This window comes from Balaenoptera borealis (assembly GCF_965194805.1).
Source record: "Balaenoptera borealis genome assembly, chromosome: 17".
Classification (NCBI taxonomy): domain Eukaryota; kingdom Metazoa; phylum Chordata; class Mammalia; order Artiodactyla; family Balaenopteridae; genus Balaenoptera; species Balaenoptera borealis.
In genome coordinates this window covers 35942836-35968978 of record NC_138876.1, presented here as the reverse complement: position 1 = coordinate 35968978, position 26143 = coordinate 35942836, and the positions used below count along the sequence as shown (strand labels likewise).

The 26143-nt window shown below is 41.0% G+C and overlaps 1 protein-coding gene across 1 annotated transcript in view; it reads right to left on the bottom strand.

The window, feature by feature from the left end:
* The window catches only part of RNF19A (ring finger protein 19A, RBR E3 ubiquitin protein ligase), a 70570-nt gene extending 60031 nt beyond the window's left edge, over positions 1-10539 (bottom strand). The window contains exon 1 of the mRNA XM_082364301.1: positions 10264-10539. The gene's annotated coding sequence lies outside the window, so the exon portion shown is untranslated. The remainder of the gene's footprint in view (positions 1-10263) is intronic.
* Between the last annotated feature and the right edge of the window lie 15604 nt (positions 10540-26143).

The window sequence follows — 26143 nt, the reverse complement described above, 5'->3', positions numbered from 1 at the left end:
TGGGTATGATAAAGAGGGCCCAGAGATATGAAAAAGTTTTTAAATAGGTTTAAAAAAGATATCCAGCTGTCAAAAAAATGTTTTTGAACTGGTTAAAATACTCATTGCTATATATCAACAGAAGGGAAATATTAACCTAGTCTGATATTAGTCAAGTCTGTCTACTTTTTGAATTTCAACTTCCTTATTTGAAAGCTAAAGTGATTGGATGAGGTAATGTCTAAGGCCCCTTAGTTCTAAAAGACTATGATTCTAATATACAAATATACAGACAGCTGTAATACATAGCATACTCTAGGGTTAAAAGTGGACAATTAATATTTCTTTCTGTTCTTTTAAAAATATCTCCAAATTCACTACAGTGTTGGTATACTCTTTGGTCTTAGTAAAGCCAGTGGAATGAGTATTATCTTTGCAAACTGAATTTTACCAGTTTCATCACTAATCTGAATAATTCTACTATTTGGACAATTACAAATACTAAGTGTTTGGGCTAATTTTGTCCTAACCATTTTTTCTGGAAGTTGTTTTTTGTTTGTTTTTTAATAAAAAGTATTGATAACAGCAGTATCCTGCCTCTCCAATTTTGGAAGTTCATTTGTCTCTTTCTCCTAAAGAACATGAGGGGTGGGGGAAGCGGAAACCTCTGGTTAGGGTAAATCACTGTGTGTGCGTGTGCATGTGCGTGTGCGTTTGTGTATGCTTAATTTTATGACGTATGTACATAACTAGGTAGAGCACAGGCTGGAAGAGCTATTTGATTATAAGTTCTAAAGGCTATTTTTAAAACTTTCTTCAAATTATAAAGTAATTCTCAGAAGGAACAATATCTCTTGGGAAACAAGAGGCACAATAAGCAACATGTGTCTATTTTCCTTTGGATACACAGCATTCATAGAGCTTCTCTCTAAACATGTCCCCCGAAAATAAAAGCAAAACTGAAATACAAATATTTCTTAATTTTATAGGGGAAGAAAACAAGTGAGGGAGTATTTTCTAAAGAAAGCAGAAGGATCCAGGTAAGAATTACACAACAGGTAAACAATCATAAAGGTTTTTCATTGTTATGGCTTTCTCATTAAGAATTCAAAAGAAACAAGATAGATTTAACTATAATTATAAAACATACTATTAAATTAGATGTATTAGATATTTAACTATAGGAAGCATCAACCTAAAGACCAATTTAAAAAATCAGCAATCAAGAGACAGAGGGGATCTCAAATAAGTCATGGAGATACAACAAATGAAAAGGATACAAACCTGGAACTGTTTCACAAATACTAGTCATGCACAGGTGCATCTGCTAGCTAGATACCCATTTGCTTTTCTCAGAACACTGCATCAACTTTATTTGGCTGTGGAACCTATCCTTCTAGTGACACTAATGTTCCAACCTAATCTTACATTTTATAAGTGAGAAAACTGTATTCTAGAGCTACTCAGTCGAATGTATCATCACTAGCCATATGAAACTATTTAAGTTTAAATTAATTAAAATTAAAAAAAATTAAACTCCAGTTCCTCAGTTACACTAGTCACATTTCAAATACTCTATAGCCATATGTGGCCACTGGCTACCATACTGGACGGTGCAGGTCTAGAATGTTTCCATCACTGCAGAAAATTCTATTGGATAGTGCTGGTCTGGAGATTATTTGATTTATCCATGCAGCTAATGTGGCAGAGCCAAAGTCTCAGTCCTCTTTCTACACTACTTTACTTCCTCCACAAGACCTTCATTAATCACCTGGTTTCTGAATTATCACGTTGGCCTTTTGTTAAGTTCTGCTTACAAACATCCATTTGCTTCCCACAGGTAAACTTTAAACTTTGCATGGCATTCCACAATCTTACCTTAGTCTCTCACCATTCTCCTACATAAAAACACACTCTAGCCAACTGGTCTACTTGTTAAATATATTAACAAAACATAGTTTCACCTCCATGACGTTTCCTATGTCTTTGTCTCTGCCTGAATACTCTTTTCCACCTTCTCTGCTCTGCTTATTTAAAGCCCTACTCTTCTTTCAAGGCCCAACACCTACCTTATTTCCACAAATCATTCTAGGTCAGTAATTACAGATAAACTACTAAAAATTGTTTCATACTTTTATATAGAAGTTTACAATTTTCTAAATACTTCACCTAAATATTTTACTGTGATTCTTTGCTAGAATGTGGGAAAAAAGTTAAGCAGAGTTAAGGTAATCAAGAGCGTGTGTATGTGTGGTGCTGATTACAACTTTTTAAAGGGTGATCAGAGCTTACTGAAAAGATGACATTTAAACTAAGACTTGAAGGGAGTTAGCCATGAGGAAATCTGGGGAAAGAGCATCCCAGGCAAAGGCAACAGCCACTGCAAAGGCCTTAAGGTAGGAATGTGCCTGGTATGTTCAAGGAATAGCCTAGAGGCCAGAATGCTGCCAGAGGGAAATGAGCAAGACAAAGAATATACGAGACAGGTCAGAATGTTATGGGACCAGGTTGTGTATGGCTTTACAGACCACTGTAAGAACTTTGGCTTTTATCCTAAGCGAGATGGGAAAACTTAGGGGGCTTCTAAACAGAGACAGTTTAGAATCTGAATAATTTAAAAGGATAATTCTAGTGTTAAGAATAGAACGGGGGGGCTTCCCTGGTGGCGCAGTGGTTGAGAGTCTGCCTGCCAATGCAGGGGACACGGGTTCGAGCCCTGGTCTGGGAAGATCCCACATGCTGCAGAGCAACTGGGCCCGTGAGCCACAATTACTGAGCCTGCGCGTCTGGAGCCCGTGCTCCGCAACAAGACAGGCCGCGATAGTGAGAGGCCCGCGCACCGTGATGAAGAGTGGCCCCCGCTCGCCACAACTAGAGAAAGCCCTCGCACAGAAACGAAGACCCAACACAGCCATAAATAAATAAATAAATAAACTACATTCCTTTAAAAAAAAAAAAAAAAGAATAGAATGGGAAGGAAGAAGTAAGGACAGTAACATGGAGAACAGTTTAAAGGCTACTGCAATACTCTAGGAGAGAGATGATGATGGGCATAAGGATATGTTTTGAAACTAGAACTGACAAAACTTCCTGATGGATTCCAAGAGGATTTTGGCCTGATTAAGCAGAAGGCTGAAACTGCTGTCCACTGAAATGGAGAAGGCTGTGAAAAGAACAGGTTTAGGGAGGAGCTAAGAGCAGGGGTTCATTTAAAGACATTCAAGAGATGCCTTTAAATCTTAGGTGAGAATGTACAGCCAAATACCCACATGACAGGCATGGAGTTCAGGAAAAAAATCTGGCCTAGAGATAAAATTTTGGGAAGAGTTGTTATACGAATGGTGGGTAAAATCACAAGCATGGATGAAGTTCCCAGAGGAATAAATAAAGAAGGGTAAGGACTGAGCCCTGTGGCATTCCAACTTTAAGATATAGGGTAGAAGAGGAGGCTCCAGTAAAGGAGATAGGGAAGGTGGAAGGAATCACACCCTCATGAGACAAAACCTCTTGGTCTATCCCATCAGTATTACACTTGCCCCCTCCCTAAATATAAACTGTATCTTAAGAACGACCTGAGAGACAATAACAATGTATCTTACATGATATAAGCTATTTCTTAGGCCTGTTCAGACTTGAGGGTATTAAGACACTTCCTCTGATACTTCTCAGAATGGATAAGAATTCTAAAGGAAGGGCTGTCTGGTCTCTGAGAGTCACAATGCATGATACAAAACAGAAGTAAGCACAGATCTTTTTACTTTTGACTGTATATTAGTTTCCTGTTAACAAATTACCACAAAGTGGGTGACTTCAGACGACAGAAATTTATTTTCTCACAGTTCTGGAGGGTAAAAGCCTCAAATCCAGCAGCGTTACGATCCCTTTGGGGTTGCACAGGAGAATCTGTTCTTTGCTTCTTCCAGCTTCTGGTGATTACAAGCATTCCTTGGCTCGTGGCCACATCACTCCAGTCTCTGCCTCCACGCCTCACATTGCCTCCACCTCTTCTGTGCATCTTCCCCTCTTCTGTCTATCTGTAATTTCCCTCTGCTTTTCCCTTATACGGACAACCTGCCATTGAATTTTGGACCCCTCAGATAACTTGGGATGATCTCCTCATCTCAAAATCCTTAATTACATCTGCAAAGACTCTTTTTTCAAATAAGGTATCATTCACAGGATCCAGAGATTAGTATGTGAACATCTTTTTGAGGGCCACCACACAATCTACTACATGACTCCAGAAATTTTTGCTAAGGTCATCAGTAAAGTGTGTTATGTTTATGCAAAAAGCCAAAGGATGTTCATCTATAATTTTTTAAAAGTTACTATTATTATTATTTTTAATGAAAGGACATGGCTATAAGGAGATACCCATTTGATTTGGCTATGTATTTGATTTAGCTATATTTGGCTATGTGTAACTGCTTAGCAGGTAACCACTGTAACCCCTGGCTTGGATAAAAGAATCAGTTACTGTGCTATATAGTACATATCCTGTACTATAGGATGTGATGACAGACTTTTCTAAATGGTTGCTTTATTTTCCCCACTTAAATGCACTTAATTAGCCCCCACCCTCTCTTTCCAAAGGACCTTATTTCATGATTTTGATTTAAGGATGCCTATGTAAGAAGTGTTGGTTATTCATGCAAACAAAAACTGAAGGATAAATTAGTTAAGGCAATATTTAAATAGATCAGAGGTTTAAAATCTGGTTCTGGAGCAGACCTAGTCAACTCTCCTGACTCAATACGTTACAAGAGCATCTTGTATTGATTCATTCATTGTAACTTATTCCAGTGTGGGAGGTAACAGGACCTCAGCACCAGTAGTCTCATGGGTACTTTTTCCTTCTGTTTTTATACTGAGATTTGCTATGACAAGTTACTAATAATTTAAAAATCTATTTTGTAACAGTCTTGTCTGAGTAGTTAAGAAAGTGTTTCAAAGACATAATTTATACTAATCAAATGAAACAGATGATAGCACATTCTCCCTCATTTTACAGACAGGGAAAGAGAGTGAGGCAGAGCCATTTTGGGAAAGTTGTACAAACGAAAGAAGTCAGGTATCCTGACTTTCAATTCAACTCAGTAATTCCAATTCAATGACATATGTGCTTCTGTATTTGGACTCAAAATTTTGACATGTTAGAAAGAGACTATCAAAAAAGACAAAAGAGGGCTTCCCTGGTGGCGCAGTGGTTGAGAGTCTGCCTGCCGATGCAGGAGACACGGGTTCGAGCCCTGGTCTGGGAAGATCCCACATGCCGCGGAGCGACTGGGCCCGTGAGCCACAGCTGCTGAGCCTGCGCGTCTGGAGCCTGTGCTCCGCAACGGGAGAGGCCGCAACAGTGAGAGGCCCGCGCACCGCGATGAGGAGTGGCTCCCGCTCGCCGCAACTGGAGAAAGCCCTCACACAGAAACGAAGACCCAACACAGCCAAAAATAAATAAATAAATTAATTAATTAAAAAAAAAAAAAGACAAAAGAATTTCTGTGGAAAGGAAAAAACATTTCATACAAAATACTCCTAGAGCTGTGCTGTCCGGTGTAACCACATGGTGGATCCAAGACTTGGTATGAATAAAAGAATGTAAAGTCATTCACTAATACATGCTGAGACAATAATGTTTTGTATATGTTGCATTAAATAAAATATATTACGAAAATTAATTTCACCTGTTTCTTTTTACTTTTTAATGTGGCTAACAGGAAATCTTAAATTAATTTATGACTTACATTATATTTCTATTAGATAGCCCTGCTATAGAAAGAGTTATGAAATAGTTACATTACAATACATACTTTATTCAGTTAGCAAATACTTATCCAACACCTATCATTGTCAGGCCTTATGCTAAGTGCTGAGACCTTAAGAGTGAACAAAGATAATGGCCCCTAGCATCATACAGTTTACATTGTCTCCTACACTTCCACTGCACATTTCATATGTATTATCTCATATGCATAAGAATAACTTAGAATACTTCACCATTTGGGGAGCAAATGCCAATACCTGACTCAGAAATCACAAAATATAAATCATCAGTAGATTTATAGTAATGGCCATCTATTTTTGTGATACATTAGTTATATTATTATGCTATATACAATTTATCTGGAAGCCTAACACTATCTCACTCCCTATAGCTTCTCCTGGTTTCTTGTCCTTCCCTCTAACTAGTTTGCTCCCTCCTACGGCTCATCTCTACCAGAAGTCTCTACAACTGGCAACCTTGCTTGCTATTCACATTACAGCAGGGCTGTTTATACTTTCAGGGGTCTCCAGAGGAGGACAGAGATCGAAAATGTTAAGTGTACATAATTTTAAGGGGCTAAGTTCAGTTTTTTGAACCCAAGACTGAGTTTTGAAGTTTCTTTTCGGCTTAAACAAACTAGGGTGATTTCTGAGGATTTTGCTTCAAAATTCAACGCACAAATTTATTTGGGGGCTAAAACAACTCCTTATTAGTTTTATCCTACTGAGGATTTCACAGAAGAAAACTCTACTCGGGGAGGGGGAAGGGGAAGCTGGGACGAAGTGAGAGAGTGGCATGGACATATATACACTACCAGATGTAAAACAGATGGCTAGTGGGAAGCAGCCGCATAGCACAGGGAGATCAGCTCAGTGTTTTGTGACCACCTAGAGTGGTGGGATAGGGAGGGTGGGAGGGAGACGCAAGAGGGAGGGGATATGGGGATATATGTATACATATAGCTGATTCACTTTGTTGTACAGCAGAAACTAACACACCATTGTAAAGCAATTTACTCCAATAAAGATGTTAAAAAAAAAAATGCTGGTATACTCACACACAAAAAAGGAAACTCTACCAAGCAGGACTTCAAAAACAAATTAACAAGTAGCATTTCTCAAGTAAATGACTTTTAAAAGAAAATAGTAGGTAACATCAATAGAACAAGAATGTATAATGTTTTTTAAGCTAATATCTTAGCTTTCGAGAAAATGTCACCAATAAACAAATTAATTGTTCAGGTTTTATTGACAGCTACAAAGACAGCAATACAAGCAAAAACTACTTTATCAAAAGGGGCTAATTTTTCTCAGTTTAACACAGAAAGTATTACTGACATATGACAGCTACTGAGAAATGAACGAAGTATCCAAGTTTTAAACACCCAAAATGATTTCACTGCCTTTTTTCTACCCTCGTCTGAAATACAGATGTGTTTAGCAAAGAAACAGTATCCCACAGTCTTTAGCTGCGCAGGTGTGGTTATATATATAGTTGTTGCAGGGTTATACAAAGCTAACAAAAGCTGGTACCTCATGACTTAAAAATTAAAAAGCCAAAGAAAAATAATAATTACTCCTGACTGGAGAAAAAAAATCACCTAAGGAAAATTTAGCTATCTCCATAAGTAATCAGATTCACATTTTGCTTAAAAAAAGATCAAACCAAAACCTTTAAGCTAAAGTACTTCATATACGACCATGGGTCCTTTCAGACCATCATTAAACTACTAGTGCTAGTTTGCCAAACACAATGCCAATACAATCAAATATAAATTTAGAAATTCAACCTTTTTTTGGCCTTCAGCCCAAAATGGCCTAATTTTTACATGGGCCTTAAATGATAAAAGATCATAAAGCTTAGCACGAAACCAGCCTGCATTTGACAATCAACTGTCACCTGTTAGAAGCATCAGAAAAACAAATAACAATTCTCTAAGATTTCCTTTATAACCTGAGTAGGGAAGAAATATAAAGAGGCAATTCAGATATAAATGCAACAAAATTTATCCCTAGCTTACTCTCTGCCCAGCACCTGACCAGGGATTTTGACGTGTTATCACAAATATTTGTCTTCCTTCTCTTCCTTGAAAAATTCAGAAAACTACGTTTTTCAGTCCTCAGCGTCCTCCAGATTGGGGGGATGGGGGTGGGGCGGTGTGGGCAGGGATGATTAGAAACCAAAGAATTTCTGTGATAAATCTAAGGAAGTGTTAAGGATAAAATCAGAAGCTGCCATAATATACAAGAGATTCTTTCAAATGATAAAAGAGTTTGTTTTAAATTACCTATATTGAATTCCATCTAACAACCCCGTGAGAATAATATCTTTCAATCTGATCCCATTGAAGAGAGGCAACCCCAAGTGTCTTAATTCACAACTGCAAAAATATGACCTTACAACTTCCTCTATTTCAAATGTGTGAAGTGCATTTATTTTCCACTAAAATGCTGAAGTAGCTTTAAAAACAGACAATAATCTTAGTATCTTTCATATGTTAGGTAGAAAAAAAAGTTTCATTTAATCAAGTAAAAAGGCACCCAAAATTCTACAAATCACCACCAGAATTTTAAAAATTCCAATATTGGTCTGAAGACAGTAAAATGGACCATTCTTTATATAAACTCTAATGATCAACTGAGGCGTCTTTCAAATGAAACAACAATATTTCAAGTAGCTACTATCTGGAGACTAAAAATTGAGTTGTGTTTCAACTCCTAAAATAAGGCTACAGTTTTAAAAGTTAATCTTACTGGAATCCTCCTGGAAGTCACAGATATTGAAAACCTACACTGACATTAGTTGCCAAATGTAATTTTTTTCCTCAGAAAGACACCTTGTGGTGACATTAAAATAGTTTCTGAGGACACATGAAATTTAAATTTCAGTTACACTGTATACAATAATAGAAAGGGGAATAAAACTAACTATAAAAATAAAAAGGGTTTTTGTTGTTGTTGTTGCATAATGTGGTTTAGGTCCCAAGACTTAATTCTAGATCTTTACCATGGAATTGCACGTAGCAAGCAAAGAACATTTGAAAATAAGCGTCAACAATAGATCATCGCCATTTTCTAAATAGAAGTATTTACATTTTGATTCAGTTCTGACAGTTGGGTGTTAAGGAAGCATAAACAAGCCAATATGGTAATAACAGCTTGACTTATAAAGATGCTCATTAAGATGGTTAATGGCAAAACCGAAAATGAAACTTGGGCATACCGTCAGACTTCACATAACAAAAAGGGTCAAGGAATTAGGTTAAAATAAAAAATACATATGTATAAATAAAAAGACAGCCATGTTCCTACCAAAAAAAAAAAAAAAAGAAGAAAGAAAAGTGGAATGCTAAGGAAAAATCACAAACATTTTAAGGCAACCGATCAGAGAAAAGAACTGCTTTATTCCTCCACCGTTTACTAACATTTAATACTAGCGTTTGCAGCCAACACCTGGGTTTGAAAACTGCAGAGGCATTTAAATGCTGTTCTTTCCAACGTCCACCCAACAGGACGTTCCGCAACATTTTGAATAGTAAATATTAACCAGAATAAAACATCGTTCGTATATTTCTACCTTTAAGAGCTAATGGGAAAAAATTAAGACCTTTCTTTCTCCCATATGTAGCCTTAACCATTCTCTCCCCTCTTTTATTTACTGCCCTTTGTCGCGAGGTTAATGAACCCTGAACTTATTTCCCTTCTTCCCATTAATGAAAAGGGTGGGGGGTGGGGGGAAGGGCAACGGCAAGAGGGGAAGCCAAATGATAGGAAAAACTGGAAATTAAAAACAGTGGCATTACTCGCTGGATGAAGACTGAGAACTCCCTGAAGGTTTAGCGTGAGGAAGACAACCCTGGAGGACCCCTCTTAAGACATACTTCACCCCAGACCACACCATTTTTCGTCTGTTTAATTTTTGCTTTTGCAGGGGGTGGCAGTCCCCCGGCTGAACGTTCCCCAGTGCCTCCCTCTCTTTTCCCCGAGGCCTCCAGCCACAGGGGGTGGGGGGCGCTGGCCCCGGCTCCGAATTTGCAGCGAGGCCCGGAAATCGGTCCCGTTAGAGCCGATTTCACCCATCAGGAATGCGCTCCGCCCCCGCCACCTCCCCGCCGCGGCCGCCCTCCGCGTCGCCTGCTCCAGGGGCCGGGGAAGTGCAGGAGGGGAGCGCCGCCTCCGCCCGTCACAACACCGCCGGGTCGGCCGCCCTCGCCCCAGACTGCTCGGGCCAGGAGGACACGGCTCGGGGCGTATGCCACGCCTCGCCTCCGCCCGCGCGGCCGAGGGGACGCCAGCGCCGGGGCCAAGCCGGGGACGCGGAACCAGCCCGAGACCTGACCCCCGGGCCGCCCCGGCCCCGCGCCAAGCACGAGCAGGGGCTCCTTTCCCGTGGGATTTCCGAATCCATTTCCGTCCCGGGGAGGGGCGCAAGGGTAGCAGCCGGAGCGCCCCGTGTCGGAAACTGGAGCCGCCCCTGCCCTCTGGCTCCCGGGCGCAGCTTCCCCCAGTACCCACCCGTACCTTCAACTCCTCGGGGCGACGCAGGGCGCAGGGCTGCGGGCGAGCAGGCCCATCTCCTGGCGGCGGCAGCAGCCAAAGGAAGTACGGAGGAGGGTTCCTCAGACCCGCCAAGGCGCCTCTCAGCTGGGGCGGGGGGAACGGAGAGGAGGGGTCCAGACGGCCGCTTTCCCGAACTCCTCCTCCGCAGTTCTGTCTTGACTGCTGTTCCCGGGAACCAGCGCCGCAACTGCCATTCTCCCCCTCCCGCAGCCCCCGCTGTCTCCGCCCCCTCCTCCCACTCCTTCCTCCCGCCCCCGGCCCGCCCCTGCGCACCGCCCACGTGCCTTGCGTCATGGCGTCACGCCCACCCGGCCCGTCGCGGGCGGCTCTGGGACGCGGCTGTTCGCTCGCTCGTGTTCGCCCCGCGCACGCCCGGGAGCTCCCCGCCAGCGACTCGGGCGGCCGGGAGTGCGGCCCCTCCCGCCTGTCTCCCCGCCCGGGGCTGTCAGCGGCCCTTCCTGCCCATCATCCCGCAAGACTTCCCCGAAGCGGGCCGGGCTGTGGGGCAGGTGTCTCCTCCAAGGACGGGTGGGAGCGGCTGGAGGTGTAGGGAGATGCTGGACTTGCGGAGCCCGGCTTTCGGCGTTTCGCACGCCATTATTCATTCCTTTGTGTTCTCACGGTTCACCTGCTAGATTGGCAGCCCCAGGGAGAGCAGGGCCGTGGTGCTGCAGCGAGTTTCTAACCTCTCCGGGAGGAAATGTCCTTCCCTCAGGGTGGCTGCGCCCCGCCGCCCCCTTCTTTTAATGGACCTTAGTTTTCCGCAGGGGCTGCTAGGAGCAGCCCTTAGCCACAGTTGAACACCTTGCGTGAGGGTTCGGAGAATATCTTCCAGTCACCTCTTTTTTTCCCACTTGATATCACAGAGTCCCTTAAGAATTCAGAATTCATATTTCAGTTATGTTTGATACCTTCTGAATTACTTTAATCCACTTTTTCCGTTCCACCCCCTCATATCCTTGAAGCCAGCCATACCCCCTTTGAATTTTTTAACCTACACATGACTGGGTATCAGTTCATCTTCGTTGAATAAACACATTCAGTCCATTCCTTCCTAGTTGATTTCAAGATTTAGTCACTCTTTGGAATACTGAGAAACAGGAATGTTATAGATGCTGGACAGAATGTCCTTTCGCCATCTGTTACTTAACTAAATATATCCCCCTATCAATCCTTGTTTTAGTGTATCTAATTTAAATTAGAAACAAACCAAGGAGCCATGGTCTTTCAGAGGGTACTTGGTATCTTTGGTAACCCAGTAAATATTTACCAATTAGAAAACTAAACAAGGTTTCTAAGCAGTTTAGGTCTAAGTATATTTGACCACAACTCTTAAAGGAAGTAATGATGGATATATTCCTTTTCATTTATCGGAAGTTTTAAAGCTGTTATATATTCCTTTAAATGCTATTTGGAGGCTGCCAGCAATTTAATCAGTGGGATACTTTAAGCCGACAGGTAGTACAAGAATAGTAAGTTAAATGGATTTATAGAATGGTACCCATCCATAATATAATCCTTCCTGTAAATATATCAACATGTTGAACAACATTTCAGAACAGATGGGGCATTGTCTTGGAAGGGAGTTTTGAGGAAAGAGTCTGCAGAGTGGGAATGGTCTTGTACTCTGTCATAATTTCCGGAGATGCCTTTTCCTGTCATCTTAAAAACTAGAGGGATTTCCTGTTCTTCACTAGGGCAACGTAAATCTATTAAAGAAATAGCTATTGAACATCTCCACTCAAATCCCCACAGGCACTTCAAACTTAGCCTGTCCAAGACATAATTTGTTATCTTTTTCTCAAAACTTGCCTCTCTCTTTTACCCAGGCCCAAGCCAGAAATCTAGGATTCTTCCTAGGCACCCTCCTTTTGATCAGTTCCAGTTTGTAGTTAACCACCAAGTCCTGCTTACTGCATGTCCTAAACACCCCTGCACTCACTCTCCTCTATATCCCCCTTCTGCCTTTGGGGCAGTGGTTTCAGCTTGGGCTGCATGTTAGAATCTCCTCTGGAGCTTTAAGAAATATCCTGACGCCCAGGCTGCATCCACCAATTAAATCAGGAGCGCTGAGGATGATGTTCAGGCGTCAGTATTTTTAAAAACACCCCAGGTGATTCCAATGCAGAGCCAAGGTTGAAAACCACTGGAGGGCCTCATTATTTCTCACTGGATTACTGCAAAAGCATAATAATTGGCCCCAGGTGCCTTCATTTTCGGCGGCATTCTCCCTTCTTTCCCTACTCTCTTTTAATTCTTTCAATATCAATTCAATAAATATTTATTGGGTGCCTAGTTCGGGCAGAGAGTTTTGCTGTTATTGAAACTGGGAATACAGCAATGAAAAAGACAGGCCTTGTTTCTGCTCTCATAGAACATATATTCTGGGGCGCAGAGTTGGGGAAGGCAGAGTAAATAACAACAGAGACATAAACAAAAAGAAATAAATTTACCAGAGTAACATATAGAAACCAGGGAGCCTGTTACTTCAGTTTGGTGTCTCAAACTAAAGTCCACTCCTCGGACATTTGAGCTGGGTTCTATTAGGTTGGCCAAAAAGTGCCTTCGGTTTTTTTTTTTTTTCGGTTTTTAAGTTTAAAAAAAAAAGACATTTTTCATTTTCACCAAGAACTTTATTGAACAATGTATTCACCCTTTTGTTCCACTACCTTCTGCCATTTTTCAGGCAACTTCATAATTCCGTCTTCCCAAAACATATTATCTTTTTGAGCAAAGAACTGTTCCAGGTGCCTTTTACAGTCTTCCAGGGAATTGAAATTTTTTCCATTAAGAGAATTTTGTAAAGACCTAAATAAGTGGAAATCCAAAGGTGCAATGCCTGGTGAATACAGCAGATGAATCAGAACTTCCCAGCCAAGCTGTAACAGTTTTTGCCTGGTCATCAAAGAAACATGTGCCCTTGCCTTATCCTGATGGAAGATTATGCGTTTTCTGTTGACTAATTCTGGATGCTTTTCATCGAGTGCTGCTTTCAGTTGGTCTAATTGGGAGCAGTAATTGTTGGAATTAATCATTTGGTTTTCTGGAAGGAGCTCATAATAGAGGACTCCCTTCCAATCCCACCATATACACAACATCACCTTCTTTGGATGAAGACCGGCCTTTGGCTTGGTTGGTGGTGGTTCATTTTGCTCGCCCCACAATCTCTTTCATTCCACTTTATTGTACAGCATCCACTTTTCATCGCCCGTCACAATTTGTTTTAAAAAGGGAATGTTTTCATTACTTTTAAGTAGAGGATTGCATGCGGAAATACTGTCAAGAAGGTTTTTTTTGCTTAACTTATGTGGAACCCAGACGTCAAAGCGATGAACATAACCAAGCTGGTGCAAATGATTTTCAGTGCTTGATTTGGTTATTTTGAGTATGTCAGCTATCTCCCACATGTATAACATTGATTGTTCTCAACCAGTGCTCCGATTTGATTGCTGTGACCTTCAACTGGTCTACCCGACCGTGGAGCATCGTCTAGCAAATCACCAGCACGAAACTTCGCAAACCACTTTTGACACGTTTGACCAGTCACGGCACCTTCTTCATACACTGCACAAATCTTTTTGTGCATTTCAGTTGCGTTTTTACCTTTCTTGAAATACTAGAGCATAATATGCCGAAAATGTTGCTTTTTTCTTCCATCTTCAATATTAAAATGGCTACACAAAAATTCACCAATTTTGATGTCTTTTTTTTAAATGCATGCTGATATGACAGCTGTCACATACAATCTAACAAAATTGTTTCAAATGAAGTTAAAGACAACTAAGTGCTACTAGAGCCATCTTATGGAAAAAACCAAATGAACCTTTTGGCCAACCCAATACAAGATAAGAAGGAGGCAAACAAGTTACGGGGTGGGGAAGGCAGAGGAAACAGCAGATGCAAAGGTTCTAGCAAGACAAACTTGCCAAGTTCAAGGCAACTAGATGCTGAAGCATGGTGAGTAAGAGGGAATATGATGTAGGTTTAGAGAGGTAAGAGGCAGCCAGATTATTTAAGACCTTTTAAGGTCATGATAAGAATTCTAAATTGTTGGGATGATGTGCGATGGGAAACAATAGATTTTTAAGTGGAGTGACACCCAATTTACCTTTGAAAAGGATCACTCTAATTGTTTTGTGGATCAGATTGTAACAGAGCAAGAATAGAAACAGGGAGAGCAGTTAGGAGGCTACTACAAGAATCTAGGAAAGAAATCATAGTTCTTTGGACCAAAGTGGTGACAAAAGAGGATGGTCTTGGTATTTGTTTTAGAGGAAGAATTGATAAGACTTGCTTGGAATGGGGTAAAAGTAGGGAATAAGAGAAAGAGAGCAATGGGGTTACAATAATAACTACTCTTTATTGAATACATATTATATGACAGGCACTGTTTTAAGTGCTTTATAAGTATTAGGCCATTTAATTATGAGTCCCAAAAGGTAGGTGCTATTATTATCCCATTAACAAATGAGGATCTGAGGCTTGAGAGGTTGTCATTTGCACAAAGTTACATAGCTGGTAAGTGGCAGAGCTGGCATTTGGACCACGCAGGCTGTCTGGCTCCAGAGCTCCTACCCTTCTCCCATCCCTACACCAGCCCCCTCCATTGGTGACAGTCAAAGTGAAAATTTCTTCAACCACACAAAGCTGCTTGCAGTACCACAAATCCTCTCTCCTTTCTCCCTTCCTGTCCTTCTTATCTCTCTCTCTCTCACACATGAGCATCTTCTTTGCTTTGCACATGCCACCGACTCTGCCTAGAGCGCCCCCTCCCCTCTCTCTGTCTAGCTCAATTTATCAACCTTCGCTGGCCCTTACAGGCTAAGCTGAGCCCATCTTCTCTGGCTCCACAACAATCCTGTGCCTATCTCTATAATTTTCTGTGTAAAGCACTTCATTATTTTTGTAGGTCTTTTCCACTAAATTTTGAAGTCAGGTAGCTTAATCCTGACACATAAGGAAGAGAAGAAGGAAGCAATCAAAGATGCCTAGCCATGCACATGTGGCATGCCTTCCCTGGGCAATGAGAGACACAAATATGGTAAAGTATTGTCCCTGCTTTCAAGAAGTTTGTAAATTTGGCAAGGAAACAGACACATAGAAAATCACTCTAATACAAGGGCCAAAAGTGTGATAAAAACATGTAGGAGCACTGGACAGGATATTGGAAGCAAGAAGCTCAGCCTTAGGGTCGTTTCATTGGAAAATATGCAACCAGGAAGGGGAGCTTGGGGTTTTTTTTTTTCACCAACATCATTTAACACGGTTTGGGGAGGCAGTCTTGGGACCTCATCCAGGAAGACTTGGGAGATTCTCAGTTGCCACAATTGGTTCACTGGAATGTGCTACTTCCTAACTGCTCACTCTTACCTGTCCTTTTGTGATTAAATATATTGATTCCCAAATTGGTCCAGTTCCCTTCCTGGCAGGTCATAGAAATGTCTTCTTAGCCAGTTCCCTCCTTTTTCTCATCTATGAGGTTTCAGAGCCTGGGTTCTAGCTGCGGGACCTTGGGAAATTTACCGAACTTCTATGACCCACAATGTGGGGCCCAGCGTGTAAGACTGTGAAGGTTGTGGCCTGCATTACCACAAGGGTGCCGCAGACAGAGACCACACTGTGTACAGTGCCCCTTGGGTGTACTCAACATGCCCCACCATCAAATGGGGGTGAAAATAATACCTGCCCCATTGGGTTGTTCTCAGGGCTAAATGAGTAAATGCAGATACAACACTTAGGCTTGGCATGTAGCAAATCATCAGTAAATGTTAGCTACTATTTCTAGGTAAAGGGAAACTCACTAGAGTGGGAGATATTCCAGCTAGGATTTAATTAATTAATTAATTAATTTGTTTATTTTTGGCTGTGTTGGGTCTTCGTTTGTGTGCGAGGGCTTTCTCTACGCGGCAAGCAGGGGCCACTCTTCATCGCGGTGCGCGGGCCTCTCACTATCGCGGCCTCTCTTGTTGCGGAGCACAGGCTCCAGACGCGCAGGCTCAGTAGTTGTGGCTCACGGGCCTAGTTGCTCCGCGGCATGTGGGATCTTCCCAGACCAGGGCTCGAACCCGTGTCCCCTGCATTGGCAGGCAGATTCTCAACCACTGCGCCACCAGGGAAGCCCCCAGCTAGGATTTTAAAGAATGGGGTCGTCTGTGTCCCGGCGTGGGTGGTTCTCTTAATTGTTAGGACCATATAGAGAATCTGGAGAGGAGAGACCTTTTCTCTTCCAAATTGAGAACCTAGGCCTCTCAATGGAAAAGTCGTTCAGGTAGCTGAACGCTGAGCGGCTCTGATCCACTTATCCCACTGCTCTGACCTTGCACAGGGGAACTGGCCTCCCCAAAGCCCACCCAAGGTACTCTTCCTTGTAGGAAGGTTAGACTCCCTGAAGGGCTATTTAATAAGCCTTTAGGATGATATTTCTCAAAGCATAGGCTAGACGCATCATTGCTAGAATCACCTGGGGTGCTTACTAAGATAGATTCCTGGGTAATTCATAGCACATGTTTGAGAACTATAGCTTAAGTGCTTCAGCCATTATGACAAAATCCCAACTTCAAGCAGTTTTCTTCCATTAGATCTCTTGATGGGCCCTTCAGAAAGAAGTGTATCTTTTTCCTCTTCATGGTATCCATTCAATTACCTAAAACTTGATTCGTTCTCCCTCTTACCCATTATCCAGAAGTGATATCTCCTTTAACCTTTGCTTGTTGGAGACTGGATCCTCAGGGCACCATTGCCTGTTGCTTACTCCAGTCTTTCTTGATTACCTTCCTTCTTTGGCTGACTCATGAGCAAGCCAACCCCATGCTGGTGACCTGGGCCAGAAACCCCCAGAGTCCCCTATAACTAGAGCTGGTTAGACTCACTCCAGGTTGGACAGAATGAGTTCGGCTGACTAGGTCCACAGTGGTGGGCTGCAATGGGAGCAGGATGTCACTGGGTGAGGAACAAGGACTTAGTGTAATCGTATGTCCCAGGTGGCTCAGGACACACCTGGCTTATACCTGTGTGCGGGCTTAATTAATAGTACCACCTTTCTTTTTTTTCGGGCCATGCTGCGGGACATGCAGGATCTTAGTTCCCCAACCAGGGATCGAACTCGTGCCCCCTGCCGTGGAAGCGTGGAGTCTTAACCACTGGACCACCAGGGAAGTCCCAATAGTACCACTTTTCACTTTCAAAGGGGCCTGGGTTAGACAATAAATTATATGGTCATCCTGGTAATGAGCTTCATGTCAAGACCAACAGTTGCAATGCCATAGCCCCTGGATTGTGCCTATACTACCCCCTTCCTACCTTCCCAGCCTCCAATACCATACCGTGGTTCCTTTCTTCCCTCTGATTTCTTAATGAACTTACTTTGGTATCATACTTTGGGCCTACATTAAAGGATTTATAAGAAAGCACCATGAAATTTGTTGCTATATTTACTCTCTCTAACAATATCTGGAAAATGTTTTTCTTTAGTTTTAGCACCTGGTATAGTTGTGTTTCCCTTGTGTATTATCCCCATTTGTTTTGTCTTCTGGATACCCAATTGTGGGACTGACAGTATTTTCCTTGGCTGCGAGGAAGCTTACAGCCATGTATGAGGCATCCTTCCGGCCTGTGTATAATATTGAACAGGATGCACTTTACATACTTAACTCACTTCTGACTTAAATCCTCGGCTTCCATGTCTTCACTGAATTCAGATTTAATTTTTCTGGTGTTATTCATATCTATCTCTATCTATCTATCTATCTACCTATCTATCTATCTAATCTGTAACCCAGCTTTTATGCTATTAGAAACAAGGCAGGTATAAAAAATATATATGAACACATGCCCACAAACAAACTGGTACTGATTGCTAGTTATATAACTGAAAGAGATTATTTTTAAATGTACACAAGGAATACTTTTCTCACTTACGAAATATAATGTTAACAAATAAATAGCACTTTAAGTAATGCTGGGTATAGCATTCTTCAACTACATTATTGTCTAAAAAGTGAAAATATTCCAAACAAAAGAAAACAAACAAGAGATTAGATTAATTTTCAAGCTGAAATATTTTTAGCTATGACCCAGAACCTTATACCAAATCATGTAATGAAGAACGCTCACTACCGAAACCACATGGCCTAGTTAGATAGCAATCAGGAGTGTTTACCTTCACAGTGAAATCCTGTGCTGTTGGAGATGAAGAAAGGGAAAGGAAGAGGGGTGGCCAGGGAATCAGATTTGGGGATGTACAGTCCAGGTAATAATGATGACCCACGAAGAGGAGTCTTTTGCCAGAAGCATGTGGCCCGTTAACAGTCCCCAGACAACTGTTCTTTCTGTTGGCCTTGACAAGATTGCAGGAGTCTTGGGGGCTGGCTCCTTGCAGTTTGCAGCTCATATAAAACCACAAAATTCACCTTAATGAAATTACTGTAGAATACATTTTATAACTAGTTTAGTTTGGAGGTTGCACTGAATTTATAAGACTCAAAGCTAGCTGTTCTATGGATGGTATACTGAGTTACTTTATGAATAAATTGGGCAAGTTAAATCTGCTTCAGAAAAGTTTTACCCCAAAATTATGGAGATAATGCTCTGTATAGTGATCCCTGCCCTTTTCCAGCGTGAATATACCTATTTGTCTTTCTTAAGATGGAATTATTTTTAAAATATAAAAAATTTTCAGAAAATAAAGTAGCAGACTCGTAGCTCTGGATCCTCAGGGCACCATTGCCTGTTGCTTACTCCAGTCTTTCTTGATTACCTTCCTTCTTTGGCTGACTCATGAGCAAGCCAACCCCATGCTGGTGACCTGGGCCAGAAACCCCCAGAGTCCCCTATAACTAGAGCTGGTTAGACTCACTCCAGGTTGGACAGAATGAGTTCGGCTGACTAGGTCCACAGTGGTGGGCTGCAATGGGAGCAGGATGTCACTGGGTGAGGAACAAGGACTTAGTGTAATCGTATGTCCCAGGTGGCTCAGGACACAGAGAATGTTAACATATTCTCATATTTGTATTATTTTCTAAAGCAAAAGAAATGAGACATAGAGTTGAAGCCTACTTTGTACCTTCCCCCCATCCTATTCCTTTCCTCCCAAGGTAACTGTTATCCTGAAAGTTCTACCTTTCTGGCTCACACTTTTATCCTTTTACTATAAAAATGTATATTTCCAAATAACATATTCTGTTGTTTTATGTTCCAAACATCGGTTTTACTAAATGATATTATATTTTTTACATAAATGATATTATAAATTCATATCATTCTATAGTCTTTTTTTCCCTACACAACATTGTTTTCAAGATCTATCCATGTTGATACATGAAAATCTAGTTTATTCATTTTAACTGCTATATAAATGAGCATTCTTATACATATCTCTTTTTGTATAATGGGAGAGTTTCTCTGGGGTATATACGTAGAAGCAGAATTACTAAAGATACTCTTTTAAAAGTTTAAAAATACTATAACCCATCTTGTGGCACCCCTCCACTTTGATTATACTTGTAGGTATTAATATTCAGTGGGTGAAAAAATACATGTGTGCACTTGGATTCTCAGAGCCCTTCCAATAAAAGGTCTCAAATTACTAGTACAGGCAGATAAATGCTCATAGATCAAGGTTCCATTATATCTGTTTCATCTTTATAATGAGGGTAATAAAAATATCTCCCTCTTAGAGTTTCTGGTAGCATTAGATGAAATAATAAAGGTAAAGTATTTAGCACTGTACCTGGCACTTAGTAATAGCTCAGTAAATATTAGCTGTTATCAATAGTATTATTTTAAGATGAGTGGATATTGGATTCAGTGGCTTTTATTTGAAGATAGTCTGTCATAGGAAAATAGAATTGTAAGGAAGAAAGAAAATGTTATTCCTCCCTGTAATACCATTTTGGGAAGTTTTACCTCTATGTTTTTCTTTTCCTTTCAAATCGTGTTTAGTATTTTTGGCAGAATCTCAGCACTGAAACAGTAAGAAGATACAAAACATTTAAGCAGGGAGAAAACACTGGGGAGAGACAACTAAGTCCGAACGAAGCCCTACTGGGAGTGGACAGCTGTTCTGCAGGTGCCATCTTTCACCCTTTTCTGCCATCCATGCTGTTCAATGGAATTGTCACTTTAGCTCCATGTATGCTAGCCAGGAAACTCATCAGCAATTACCAAAAACAATTCTGTTTCTAGTATGGTTCCAATTTTAAAAATCCCATCTACCTTTGCCAGGGGAATCCCATCAGAAATGTGTTAGGAGAGGACATATTTAAACAGTTATTTCCTAGCAAATGTGGCTGGAATCCAAAATGGCTAACTGAAAAGTCTATGCGATATAAAAAGATGGACGAGAGATGACATGTCATACCTTGAATGCATCAACTGACATTTAGGGCTAGAGGGAGAACTTAACTTTGTTAACTTGTTGAAATTCATACTTGGGAGTTTGCAAAAAAAAATAAAAAAACACAAGTTTGGAGCTAAAATGACTGTGCCAAGCCAACATTCCTGTCCATGATCAAAGAGAATAAGATTTGAAACCAGTTGGATAACTGAGCGAGGGAGAAAAATATCTGAAGTCTCAGGGCCAGAGATCTGTATTCAATCTCAAATTGTTTCTAGGGGTTTTATATCCTGTGATAAAAGCAAAAATTTTAAACAATATATCTCAAGGACATGAGGGGGAAACTAAACAATTGCTACAGTGCTGTGATTTTGAGATGGCTTTGTTCAAATAAAAATTCCCACACACTAAAGTTGTATGATAATTCATTTTTTACCAAGAACAGGAGGGTGCCCAATCCAGATTTTGTACAATGTTGGTTCCATACATCACATGAGCTCTTTTAAATTATCTTCTCTGTGATTCAGCATTGAATAGAGGAAAAATAATTTAGTAGCAAGCACTTTGGGATTTAGAAAGAATACTTGAGACATACTATTTTTAGAAGCATAAATCTGCAACACAATCAAATACAAGGACTTGTATGACTAAAGTAGATGGTCAGTTGCAAAGAGGTATTTCTTTTGTTTCCACCTCAATATTTTACTGATTTATAGACCCAATAGGAAAACAAGTGTAGAGTTTTTGCTTTCCTTTTAAAGGAACAATGGATTCCCTTGAAACATTGAAACATTCAAAACTTTCCTAAGTTTTGAAGACTTAGGATATCTGGAGGAGAGTGGAAGTTCCTTTCATTCTCTTCTCCCACCTCACTCCCATCTGACAATGAGTCACTGTTTCTCTTAATTAGGCTTCTAATGCACCTTTGCATTGATATTTCACAAGTGAAGAATTTCCAACCTGAGAATCCTAAGTATATGAGTACATGTATTTGCAAAAGAAACGACATGAACAAAATTAAAAGAACCGTATAAAAAAAAAAAAAAGAACCTTATAATAACATTTCAAGAAGAGATGATAAGAAAATTAATTCCAAAGATTCACCTTTTAAATAGAAAATCCTAGAAGGGAAAATATTGATATGTTTGATACTGAAGGCAGAGAGCTTAAACAGCTGACGGGTTTTAGCAAAGGGTTTGACGTTGGGGCCTTCCAAAGAGGCAAATACAAAGTAATTCTGGATTTTGACTTTCTATATGGTACCCGCCAATTTGTCCCTCTGTTTGACCTGGCTAGTGCCACAGTCTTTGATCCTGGTGAAACTGTGTCATTTCTAGGCCCTTTCCTTTCAGTAACTGGGCTCTGGACAAGGAATTTGGTTCTGGTTCTCTGTCCGCAGCAATTCCAAATCTCCAGCCTGTCCCCAGCCTGTCCCCTGGGTCTTCAAGCCCAGTATTTACCAGATCTTGGCTCCATCCTACCACACAGAAGATACAGCAGAACTCAACTAATTGACAGATTTTCCAGTCATTGCTATCAACCCCAATATTGCAGAAAATATCTGGGGATCTTTATGATGGAATGTGTATTTGTGAATAGTATTATACATACACCCCCAAATATTTATATAGATTTATAGACACAAAAAATCTGAGTAGCTCATAATTTTAATAGACATAACACATGTCAATCATGTCTTCTTTCTTTTTCTCCTCCCTTTTTTATTCATTTAATTAACACACTGGGCTACAAGAATTTGGGCTCTAAGACACAATTCATGTCTGAATATTCACAGAATTTAGAGTAAAAATTTGAGCTGGAGGCTCAGCCTGTTACAAAGCTATATGCTACACTGGTGTTTTAAAGGGGCTCTTTGCCTAAAGCACTCAGAAGTATTTGTAATCTTGTGACCTTGGCAATCTATTGTTGCTTTCAGTCTGTCCCCACCCTTGACCCCATTTCCAGCCTGAACTTCAGCACTCTCGCAGGCATACTAGACCCTCTTATCCTTTTTCCATTCCGCTCTCTTGGTCACGCCAGTTCCCATCTGTCTGCATTTCTGTTCTTGCTTCTGAATTTCAGAGAAATGCTGATTCAATTTAAATGCATACCACCCAACCTCAGATTAGCAACCTCATTATTCGTTTCTGGTTGATTCCTAACATAGCCATTCCCAGCATGTCCCACTCTTCTAAGTCCCTAATGCCCACACTCTTTCATTCATTTTATTCAACGAAAACTAATTGAGAATCAACAATGTGCCATGCACTGTGCTAAGTGGTGGGGTAATACGGTAGGGGACAAAACAGATCCTGTCCCTGCCCTAACAGATCTTACAGTCTAGTGAGGGAAAAAGGTAGCTTCCTGCCCTTATTGCTTTACTGGAAACATCCAGGCCTTTAGGGAACCATCAACCCTCTCGTCTTCCCTTTCTCTATGTCATCTCTCTCTGTCTCTTACTCAAGTCTTTCTTATTTTTCCTCCTGTCTCAGAAGACGAGCCAATCTTACATCCTTTCCCATGAGTCCTTGAATTCATTCCCTTCTTCCCTCTTCTAAGACCTTACTCCCGATCATTCTCATTATTTTTTATTCTGAAATAAATGATATTTCTCTTAAATCCTTTAAACAGTCTGTATTAAACACAAAGCTGTACTTTGATGAAAAAACACTGAGTACATTTGCTAATATCTTCAAATTCAGGATTGGCAGAGTTTCTTTGAATGCTATCTTGTGTTTTTTTCCTTTTGAAATTTGTGTTCTGTCCCAAAACAATCAGCATAGGAGCCAGGGGATTGACATTCTTGGATCTGGTCTAAACATTCTGGTGAACAGTTCCTCGGCAGATATGTCAGCATTACTTCTTTTTAAATGATTTTATTTGGATTGCCTTCCAGGTACTTTCTATTTTGCTCTGAAAAAGTCACACACATCTAAGCTTGGTTTTTCAGTTTTAATCTTAGACTGGTTAGCAAATATAAAGAAAAATTATTTTAATTTTCTGACCTACTAATTTTGGATTGGTAAGGAATTCCAGTATCTAGGAACTAGAAAATTTCCTGTTAGATTTAGTAATTACTTCTTATAATCTATTTACTGCATTGATTCATGAAAACCTCTCTCCTATAGGTGATGTCATCCATTACTTTATTGTGGTCATAACCTAGAAAATCCCGAGTGTATGGTCTCTCAATTCCAGTGTCTTATTTTTCAGAAAGAAGGTGTTCGAAATTTCCCCTTAGGAAAACATCTGGTTCCTCTTTTTAAAGTAGTACAAAAAGGGCATCACACAAAACAAGTTTGGAAAGGTGATGAGAGCATCACTGATGGTTTTGCTTTACCATTGCTCTTCAAGCCAGCATTTCTTCTTCAGGGACACAGAATATGTGAGCCAGAAGCACAAATATATCATCTCTTTATTGCTGTTGATACGATCTGACAATGAGCTACTATAGAGATGTGTGGGAAAACTGAGAACTAAATCCTAGCAAACAGGTAGGCCCTTCAAATGTTTGAGGTGTGAATCCTATACTGTAGTGAGAGTCTGAGACCTAAGTCCTTCTGCTTTAAGGGTGACTGCACTGGGTCTTGAATGCATGCATTACAGGAGACAGGATGAAAGGGCAGCTGGTATCTACCCCTGGCACAATGTACCCACCCCTTCTTTGGGTCAGAGAAGAGGTTCCACTTTTGACCACACCCTCAGTGTCACAGTTGCACATTTTCTTTAGTTATCATAATTGGCACTTTCCCAGAGCCTCAAGTACTTAGCACCTCCTGGTGCAGAAGCAGGCTCAAGCTGATAGGAGGGTGGTATTGAGGCTGAGAGAGCAGTGGAGATGAATTAAAGCAAACGTGGAGATGAATTAAAGCAAATGTGGAGATGAATTAAAGCAGTGGAGATGAATTAAACCTCTCCCTGATAGAGGCAAGCTAGCCTCTATCAGGGAGAGGTCAGCAGTCAAAATCATCAAGTCCAAGGAGCAAGGTGAATGCTAGTTCACTTTGGAGGGTCTATATGCAAAGGGTCTAGTCTGGGGGGCCTGGGGTGATGTGTAGGAAAAGGCTTCTAGATATTAGCTTTGTAAGAAAATAAGTGGTGTGCAAATCTTAGATCAAGGAGGCCTTTCCAAATTCTGGGGGCAGATGTATCGTTCCTTGAAAAGTGTCTTCTATGAACCAGATGAGGGATGCATAACGGAATCAGGACCTTAGATGACACAGCAAAAGTAAAGCGGGCTTTAGTTCCAGTAAGGACTGGGGCAGGGTGGGGGGACATCTAGGAACCTGGGACTCTGGTCGAACGAAGACTCATCAGACAGTTTGGCTACAGGGTGATGGTTAGTTAGGCCTCTGACAACTCTGCTTTAAAGCACAGGCCAGGTGTGACTAATTCTAGATCTTTCTGGAGCTGACCTGGCTGCTACTGTTTCATTGGCCACGGGTGTCGGGGAGGGGACAGCTTATAGGCACCGGTGTCTGCTCATCTAGAACAGCTGGCACAAAGCTGACTGACCTGAAACACAGGTCAAAGCTCATCAACTGTTACACACACACAAACAAGCTATGGGCTAGAAAGGCTGCCCACTTATTAGTGGTGCAACATATGACCAAGGCATCAGCAAAGAATAGAAACCAGATTATCAGATTATTTAGGAATCAGGCATGAGAACTGACCCACGCATAAGCCAAAGATGAGTTGGGTTAACGGAATGCCAGAGGGTTCTTCTTTTGCAGCAAGGTCTATAGGCCTTATACCACCAGGTTATAAAGAGTCACATTTTGGCAGGGAAGTAACAGGGTGGAGTCTGAAAGAAACAACAAGAAGAGACTGAAAAGAAAAAATTAGGAAGTTCCATTCTTCTGGCTCAAAAAAATACCACTTGCATAGTTACAAAACCTGACTTGGCAACCATTCATGAGAAAAAAGACCTGGGGATTTTATTGGTAACAAGCTCAAAATGGGAGAGTTTGTGCAGTGTTGCAAAAAAAAGCCAATGAAATCTTAAGTTGCATTAGCAAAGTATAGTGTCCAGGTAAAGGGAGGCAATAAAGATAAAGATAAAGATATAGAGAGACACATATAAATCAGTGTGAATCCAGAGAAAGACAATTAGGCTGTAGAAAAAGCTGGAAACCACGTTGCCTGATATGTGGTCAAAAGAACTGGTTGTGCTTGGCCGAAAGAGAAAAGACTGGGGAAGGAATGTAAGTGTCTTCCAACTCTTAAAGGATCGTCTGATGAAAAGAGTAGCCTTGAGGTTTGTTAACCCAGAGGGCAAACTGAGAACTAGATTTCAGCTCAATGAAAAGCAGACATTTTAAAGAATCAAACCTGTATGACGATGAAATTAAATACTTTCCGAAATCATGAGCTGTCCGTTATAAATATGTTCAAATAGAGTCCGAATGGTCCTGTAAGGGAGCCTAATTCATGTGTGGAGGCTCGCAGAAAAGAAGTAAGGGAGCTGCATTAGGTGGCCTCCATGATCCTTCCCACCCCTATGAG